At 42.8% G+C, this 9,275-nt stretch overlaps 1 protein-coding gene across 2 annotated transcripts in view; it reads left to right on the top strand.

Annotated features, from left to right (window-relative positions):
- Window positions 1–281: 281 nt before the first annotated feature.
- The window catches only part of rarga (retinoic acid receptor gamma a), a 39,788-nt gene continuing 30,794 nt past the window's right edge, over window positions 282–9,275 (top strand). Inside the window, exons 1-2 of one of the 2 annotated variants that reach the window (XM_028410887.1) lie at window positions 282–518; window positions 5,662–5,727. The gene's annotated coding sequence lies outside the window, so the exon portion shown is untranslated. The remainder of the gene's footprint in view (window positions 519–5,661; window positions 5,728–9,275) is intronic. The other variant, XM_028410888.1, reaches the window with a different exon arrangement.

The following is a 9,275-nucleotide window of genomic DNA, read 5'->3' as shown; positions in this document are numbered from 1 at the left end:
TATCTATCTATCTATCTATCTATCTATCTATCTATCTATCTATCTATCTATCTATCTATCTATCTAGTAATGTTTTAATACGTTTTATATACATTTACATTGGTGCAGTCACGTCATCAATGATGTATTTATCCGTTTCTTCCTTAGTGCTGGTTTTCCTCTCCTAACTCCTTCAGAGAACGTGTGCAGCCTGCGCTCCTGCAATCTATCACTAGGGGGCGTCAGACTGTCAGGAATCTGCGCGCACGGTAGCTCACATCAACGCCCCTGAAGTGCCGGGACACAGTGAGCAACTGGCAACAAACGGAGGTAATCTGACAATGAAGTGACTGAAATGATCCCCGATGACCAAAGACGACTTCTCTGAAGACTGTCCGTGACTTTCTTTTGTCTCCTTCACAACAAACCTGTGTGTTTGTGTGTCTGCGGGTGGCATCCACTATCTATGTTTCAAACTTCTGGAGGAAGGAGTTCGCGTTGAAAGTCGAGGCACAAACTTCTGTAGGCAACGAAAGAAGGTAGGACCGTGCGCTTTACATAAATCATCTCCTGTCCTGATTAATTGCATGTGTCTAAGAATAAACGTAGCTCGAGCTGCGTCAGTTCGGGCGTGTGTTTACTGTAGGCTATGCGCGTTAGACTCACGCACTCATCATGAGAACACGTTATGGCAGGGCACGAGATAATTACAGGCTGCTGAAACTGTGGGGACTGAGCAGAACAGAGGTCGCTGCCAACATACACACCTGCAGAGCAGTGCAGTGCCTGAGGCTTAAAAGACAGTCTTTATCACTGTCTGTACAGTATGTCTGTCACTCAGCTCCTACCCCCCCCCCCCCCGTTTCCCCTCCCACACACACACACACCTTGTTGAATGTGGGCTTTATGTGAATGATGCCAGTTAGGTGTGCGGCTGATGAGAGACTTCATTTTATTCCAAGCCTGATCCTCCCAGTTGGTTTTAGATTAGCGTCCAGGACGGTTGATTAAGCTCAGGAAGGCACAGCAAATGAGCAAAGAATGCAGAAAATCTTCAGCTGTAGACTGCATGGAATCATAGTACATCTGTACTAAAGAAGCAGCAACATTCTACATATATATATATATATATATATATATATATACTCTAGCCACACATGCTAAATGCTAAAGCAACAGAAAACGTTGTTTTTTCACTCTCCCTGTGCAGTATTTAGTGCCCATCTTTCTCACAAGGGCAGTTTTATGTGCGGGGAAGGAGGCATGGAAAAGAAGACCTTTCCTTTTGAGCTCACAGATTTGCAGTAATTACAGAATCACTTCCATATGTGGATCTCTGGCTGCCTTCTCGCTGCCCCCACCACCCCTCTCTTCCCCACTGTTCTTTCTTTCCCTCTCCCCTCTTTCATTTGCATTCTCCCCTATATCCAAGTTTTCTGCTTTTTATATATATATATATATATATTTTAGCTTTCCTGAATGCACTCGGATCATCTTTTGTTCAACCACAGCTTAAACAAAGTTTATGATAATCAGAACATCCTGGCATTTTTGGCACAAGGCAGAGTGTGTTGGTGATTTAATTCAGCCATGCCTGCCAGAAGGAAAAAAAAGTTTGTGAGAGAAGAAGAGACATGGATGGGAGAGGGGAAATGTTGAAGAATACGGAAATATGAAAGCAAAAAAAAAAGAAGAAAAAAGAATGGGTTCTCAGAGAAGAATTTGAGAAGCAGGAACAGAGCGTGAAGGAGGGAGAGGTGGAACAGAAAATGAGGGAGAGAGAGAGAGAGAGAGAGAGAGGGAGGGCTGGAGTAATGCTTTCTGACAGAGGTGGGTTCAAGATGGGTTCATGGTGACATCATGGCTGATTTTTGAGGAAAGTATAGACAGGAGAACCGTTCACCTTTCATTGGACACACATGTTGGGGAATAGGCAGAGCGCTCCAGTGCTGGCACACACGCTGGTAGCTGTGTCGACAACCTCTGAATGCACTCTAAAATATGCACCAAAAGCACACACACACTTTTTATTTTCTCCGTCTCTCCTTTTCCTTTAGTTTCTTCTGCAGTAAAACAGCTTTTGGCTCCCTCTCTTCCTGTTCCAAGCTTTGTGTTCATTTGTTTTTGTTAGTGGTATATGCCATTTGGTTTCTAACACATACATTTCTCCTTTTGCCATGAGTAAGTCATTTTCCGGTGAGTAGTATTCCTCTGTGTATGTTTTTACTTCAAGGCAGTTGGACTCTAAATGAGCACACTTTGCCAGGCAGGATGAATGAGCTCCTTCATTTCACAGGATGTGTGTATAAGTCTCTAACCAAGAAAGTGCAAGCAAGTGTACATTTGTGTGTGTGCGAATGACTCTTGAGCGGGTTGTGTGCCCTCGCACCGTGTCCCCCTGCCTGTGCGGCACCAAACTTCACATGACATCAATCTGAATGTAGGGAAATAGTGATCTCATTATAGGCATCTTGTTACTGATTGGAACCTGCCGCCACAGGCACCAGCTCCCTGTACCCCTTCTCACCTCCTTACCGCCAATGCGTCTCTCTCCATCTCATCTTCCAGGTTTTCTTTCCCTCCTTCTTTCTATTTCACACCTCTTTCTCTTACATTCCCTGTACCATTGGCCCCCTTGCCCCCATCCCTTCTCGCCATCTCCCTTTAACCTGTCTGACCTCACTTCCTCCCTTTCTTGCTCCCTCTATCATCCCCCCTTTCCTCTTTCCTTTCTGCCTTTTGCTCCTTTGCCAGCAAGCCCCAGGCCTGTACTCCCATCGCTCCGTGCATGCAAATACATTGAATCTAAAGTGGAAACACACGACTGGGTTCGATGTTTCCATGAATATTTCATATCTTCGTAAACACACCCAGAGAAGCTGCAAAGCTATGCACCTAACAATGCCTGCGTTTGCCGGATGACTTCCTGTGAGGAATTGCCTCTCTGTGTTTGACTTTTTTCTGTGAGAGCACACAGTGTTAGGATTGATGTCAGGCCAGTGCGTTATGATGTCACAGGCTGAAGTTAATGATACAAGAATGGCGGAGGCCATAGGCCATGTTTCCAGTGGTGCCCAGAGAGAGCGAGAGAGAGATAGCACCCTGATCCGTCTTCATTATCCCCCACTCTGCAGCCTCCCAGACACAATGATCATAAATCTCTGCCTGGAGCACACTTCACTGACACTGAAACACAAACACTAGTAACCTCTGACCTTCTCAGCGCTACTGCCTACGCACACTCATCAATGCACACAGACACAAGCACACACATATCACAACTGTAGCACGTGCATGTTCACACAGCGTGCACACTCCCTGCTAATAATTTAATAGCATGCACATCATGCCCTCTACACTAACACACACACACAACTGTCTTCATGCACTTGACTGCACATTCTGTCACAAATGCTCGGTCTCAGTCAGCCTGATGGCTTGAAATTCACACATTACTGTTGTCATCACTCTTGGTTAGCTTTTGAAGCATCCTTGGGCTGTATTTACATTCTTGTCCTATATTACATAACTGCTGATTTAGTACTGCTATGTAAACAGTAAAGGGATTTCTATTGGCCTTAGTGGCCTCATAAGCAACACATAAATCAAATGTAAACGAGATAAGGATCAGCTGAAGGGCTTTCTTGCAGTATGGCTGAGGTCTCGGCTTCCTGAATATAAGGTTTCTGCAAAAAGGCAACAGCGCCTCTCACTGCTTATCCATTCCCTTACCCTGATTATGTACTGGCAAATCCACATCAAAAATAAAGGAACAATTCACTGGGCTGCTACTGTGGACCATATGTGGCTGTAAAGATCGGAAGCATGAAGGAATAACTAGAGCAAGGCCGGGAGGTTTTTTTTTTACTTATTAAGATGGCTTCACTGTATCCTGGAGACATATTGGGGTCAGTGTATTTGATGATATCTCTGTTATCAGGCCAGTTGCTGAGGTTTGCAAACAAAATAAGAAGGTAAACAGGTAGGCGGGGAGATGGACAAGAGCATTTCCAACATGCTGCATTTGTTTGGTAATTCTGCTTTTACACTGTGAAATTTTACAGAATGTGAGGCGACGCATGGCCAATAAGCCTGAAGGGCATCATTTCAGATGAAATTTCAGAATAAGTAGTGCATGTATAAATTGGTAATTCTGAATTCTTGCTTGGCTAGATGTTGCTTATTTTTAGTGGGTAAGAGAAGCATGCATTTATTTACACTGACTGTACAGTATGTGTGTGTGTGTGTGTGTGTGTGTGTGTGTTTCAACGTAGAAAGGACAGCTGTTCTGAAGAGGTAGAAGGACCCACTGAGGTGCCAGTTGAGGTGTGCCCTCTCCTCCCAGTTTTGAGGTTTGAGGTGCTTCTCATAACCAAAACAACTTGAGAAACATTACATTCAGAAAAACAGGGCACACGCCCAGAACCACAAACACATAAACACAGATCTGAAACATATGATCTCATATGGAGAGAGGGGCACGTTCAGGGGCACACCCAGATCTGTCGCTGCTGCTGCTGCTGCTGCCACACAGCTCTGCCACCTCACTCGGGACTTCCCTGCTCTTCATGTGCCACCACTAGTTTCGATTTAGCAACTGAAGTGTTTTAGACATAGATCTGCTTTTTTTTGTTAAATAAAAAAAAAAAAAAATTCTTTGCTCCCTATTGTTTGGCAGGATGTTGACAGATGTTGTGTATCCCAAAAAATGTTAGCTGTGAAGGCCAGATTCTGTTTTTCATTTCATCTAATTTCATCCTTACTTACTGCAGAATGTTTTAGATGTTGTATCAGTCTTCTTGTCTCCAATACTTGGTTTCAAAAGTGTCTTCATACTTTATTCGGTACAACCAGTTGTTGTAGCATTAGCAGTGTGTTAATAATAGCAGTGATTTATTGTCACAGCTCTGGGAAGATTGTCACAGACATTGTTAGCAGTAAATTATGGCGCCCAACACAAATATGACATAGAACACCTACATTATGTGCCTGCACTGAACAGACAGGCAGGGCAGAAATCCAATTAGACTGCTCTATAAAAATGGTCACACCAGAGATTAATGAGGAGGTGAAGTTCTTGCAGGAATAAACCTGTAGAACAGTGTCTGTGTTCAATCAAAACCATACAAATGGGATTATCTGTGTTGCTCAGCATACAAAACATCCTCTGTTAATAAAAAAAAACATGGTTATTGATAAAACATGAATCATCTATGATACAGCTCTGGATGTCAGCAAGCATAAACGGTTTGTAGGTAAACTGACTCTTTGGTCAAGAAGTTGACAAGAGAAAGAAAAAATAATTCACCCAAGAGACAAAGAAGGGAAAGAGTATTAAAAACAGAAACTTCAGCTCTCTGGGCCTTTTTCTTCCCTCCAAGCATTTTGTGGCTTGTAAAAAAAAAAACCTGCTGTATATTTTGAAGTGTTGGGGTCATGTGACAAAGGAAGGCTTTATGAATCAGAGTGTAATTATTTCTTAGTGAGTGAGAGGGTGAGTGTGTGCCTGTATTTGGGGAGTGAAGGAGTGATTTTAAGAGGTAGTGACTGAGAAAGAGGAGGGAGGAGAGTGCAGGAGGGGGAGTGAGGGAGGAGAGAGAGGAGTTCACTGCTACTCTGTCTTTGCTGTTAGAAGGACTCTTGTTGAACGTGCTCACATCTTTTCTTCTTTTCATTGGCTAGCTCTGTTCATCAAACTGTTCTGTCAAGTGCTTCATCCGTCCACCTGCATCATCGACGCGAGAACTTGTGAGTAATTTACTCTTAAAAAGTTTAGAGTCGGTAACTGTAGTCAGTGTTTGTTTTCCTTTTTTTCCTCATTCACCCTGAGAGAGGAGGCGAAAGAGAGACTGCATTTTCTGGGAATGATTCGACATTTTTAATTGAAGACAGAGACACAGTGTGTGTGAGACACTCGAGAGGGCTTGAGACAATTAATCATTGTATTGAAAAACCTGACCAGATTTTCATATGTAAACACTAAAACGTCCAAACACACGTGTTTGTTTGCATGCAGTGTTTGCCTCCTTATAAATCTGAGCGTGACACTGAGTTTATGTGAAAACATACGTGACCATGTGTGAGTGCCTGCATGTGCCTGCGTGCACATATGTGCTTATTAGCGAGTGTTTCAAGTGTTACCCTGTGCCTGTGGAGCACTTTATTATTAGCATATGTGTGTGCGTGTGTGTGTTGGTGTGTACACGCTTGCATATGTTTGATGTGTATTCACCAGAGAAGTCACCAGTCCTTGACCTGTTTTTTTTATAACCAACATATGAACACTTGGCAAAGAGAAGCATTGTTTTCCACATCTTAAAGCAGCAGAAATTAATTCCTGTGGAGTGAGGTGTGTCTGTTCTGCTCTTAGTTTACTTGCAAGTTTATTCATTGTTCTCTCATAGTTAGCAGCATGTCAGTGAGGATTATTTATTGGTGCTGGCATATGTGCTAGGTTAACAGGTTCTGCTTGTTACAGCCATGTGTAACACAGTGCATTAGTGCTGTGTAATTTGGATATCAGATATAGATCAGGCACCTGATGTCAGAGCGTGGCTTTCCTCCACTGTGTTTTACATTATTGCTTCAGTTTTAACTGGTCAGTAGGTAAACCGTTGCACCTGCTGTCCAGCACTTATTTCCCCTGGTGGACCTGACGTAAGTGTGAGGGACACTCTTGACTGACACAAATCGAAGAAACACATGGTTCATGTGAGGGATGCCTGCCTGAAGGCCCACGATATCTGTGTCACCCTCTGCTGTCATCTGGTGTATCGGTTTGACACAGAGTTGTGACATCTGGAGTGCAAGAAGCAGAGCTCATCTCTGAGGCACAGAAATGTCACGGTGCTGCTCCCCTCCTCGCATCAGCCACCTGTGGGTCCCCCTTAAGGACAGGCTGTCCAGGAAGAGCAGCGTTACTTTCCTGGTGCAGATTTGCAGGTATTTTGCTTGTCTTCGCTGGCAGTTTGGAATCAATCATCATTATTGTTTGTCCTGTGCCAGATGAGTCATTACTCATGATGAACCTACGATTGTCAGTGTTCCTGCTTTACATGGGCCTTAAAAACATTCTCTCCTTTTTGTTATGTAATATTTACACTTCAAGAAAGAGAGCGGCCTCTTTATTAGAGTGTTCTCACATACTCTGTCATCATCATGTTATATTCTGGCACTTCACTGCACGTCCTCAGGAATAAAGCCAAAAAAAGTGTTTATTTTGAAATCATTCTGGAAATCAGAAGTTTAAAAATGTCAAATCTTTGTCAAGCTGTTGCAAAAAAAAAAAAAAAAAAAGAAAACATCTGACCCACAAAAAAAAGCTGCAGCATTGCAAAATCTACAGACAGGCCTTCTTTGTGAGCCGTCTTTGAGCGGTAAATCAGGGAGTTGTTGATACCTGTCTTTTTCTGGAATTTCTATAGCAATTAAGGCCAAGTAGAGGGGAGGGGTTAGACAGGTGGTTTTAGAGGAATCAAGGGGCTCTCCACTACCACACTATAATTAACAAGGAAACTATCTGCACTCCATTTCCTCTGTCTATTTTTGCAGGTGTGCCATTCTGATTGTGAGGATTTACATTTTCAGCTCACTTCCAAGCCCTCATTAAAAGGACTTTTGGCACAAAGTTGTGTGAGAGTGTGTAGTGTTACATGCTGCTCTTGTGTGTGTGTGTGTTTGTGTGTGTATGTGTGTGTTCGAGCCTGCCGGTGTCTGAGTGTTGCTTTGACTCCTGCGGCTAAAGGCGGCGGCAGTAAAACCCATCCATTATCCAGCGCTTTATACAGAAAAAGGATTGTTTTCTCTCTGAGTAAAGGAGGGAAAACACCTCCGTAGTTGCCTGTGTAGATCTTCAACCATCTTTTAGTGATTACTGCTTAAAACATATTTGTAACTTTCGGGCTATTGATCTTTCCTCTCTTGCTTTATTTCCTTCCTCTCTTTATTTCTCAAAGTTTCTCAACTATGATCTGTTTTTTTTTACCCTGTTGTGTGTGTTGCATTTTCTTGTTGGCTTGACCGACTGCTAAAGTCTCCATGTTGAATACTCCAAAGAGCTCTACCACATCATGGAAACAGCAAGCTGTCAGGATGACTTCATCATGTCACAAAGTGTTTCATGTCTTACTGTGAGTTCTCACTCTTTCCATAACTCTCTCCACCACTTCAAATCAACACAGCTTCTTTCTGAATGGGACATTATGTTCAAACAGAGAGAGAGAGAGAGCAGATTTAGGGATCAATGTTTAATGATTTATATAAAGAAAGAAAAAAATTGCACAATTGCACAATGACACTCTCCAGTGATGCACCTTAAAATCAATACTTCTTTAAATGACAAATGATTACACAGAGGTGCTGCTTCGTGTTGGTTCTGTAAGCAAATACTTGTTTGTGTGTGATGCCAAGAGCAGGCAGATGTCAAACAAGTTTTAGGCGCTGGAATGCAGGTCTGTTTGGAAACACAGGACGTTCTGTCACTCAGTGTCTCTTTCGGAGCCATTAGCCAGGCACTTGTTGAAAGACTGGAAGCTGTCAACTTTGTATCAGATAATAGTGTTGAGGATATTGTTTTCACAGGCAAAGCAGTGCTGACGCCAACTAGAAAATCAGATAATGCTCTTGTGATCCTCTTTCAATATGAAGATTTTAATTTGTCTGAACAGCCGCACAAAGAGTTTCTGATGGCTCTGTGTGGGCACATTGAACTCTGATGGTGACACTAATGTTCATTTTTGCTCCGAGCAATTGGAAAAGCCCGTCTGTCAACTCCGTTTGGACACATGGACTGTGAAATCATTGTGTGTAACTGCCGTAGCTGTATGATTTCATCAACAGAGCAAAGCTTAAACATATCCCTCTCTGCTTCGAGTCATTTCCTTTACAGAGTTGCTCAATATAAATCACTTTATCATGTTGACAATTGGAAGACAGTGCCTGGAAGACATGCAGTGTTTTCTGTCAGAAAAATGAACAGACGTGGGCAAGTAAGAGGTGGAAAAAGAGTGAGAAGACTCTGAGTGGCTCTGCCAAGCTTTCCTTGCCAGGACACATGGCACCGTTCATTTATCTTCAGACTGTGAATTTACATTTTGGTCCTTCTAGTGAAAAAGATTTTTTTCCCCCATAAGCTGCTCAACAAACTTAACAACAACTTGTGAACTCACTCAAACTCCAAAAAAGGGAAACGCAACAGTCTCTGCAGACACTTTTGTGGTAAGAGTTGCGGAAATCTTGACTTCAAAAGGCAAACAGTAAATTATAACTCAATACACTAAGCTTTTTTATGTGTGTTT

Source organism: Parambassis ranga, chromosome 7 (genome assembly GCF_900634625.1).
Source record: "Parambassis ranga chromosome 7, fParRan2.1, whole genome shotgun sequence".
Lineage (NCBI taxonomy): Eukaryota > Metazoa > Chordata > Actinopteri > Ambassidae > Parambassis > Parambassis ranga.
This window is presented reverse-complemented; position numbering and strand designations above follow the sequence as displayed.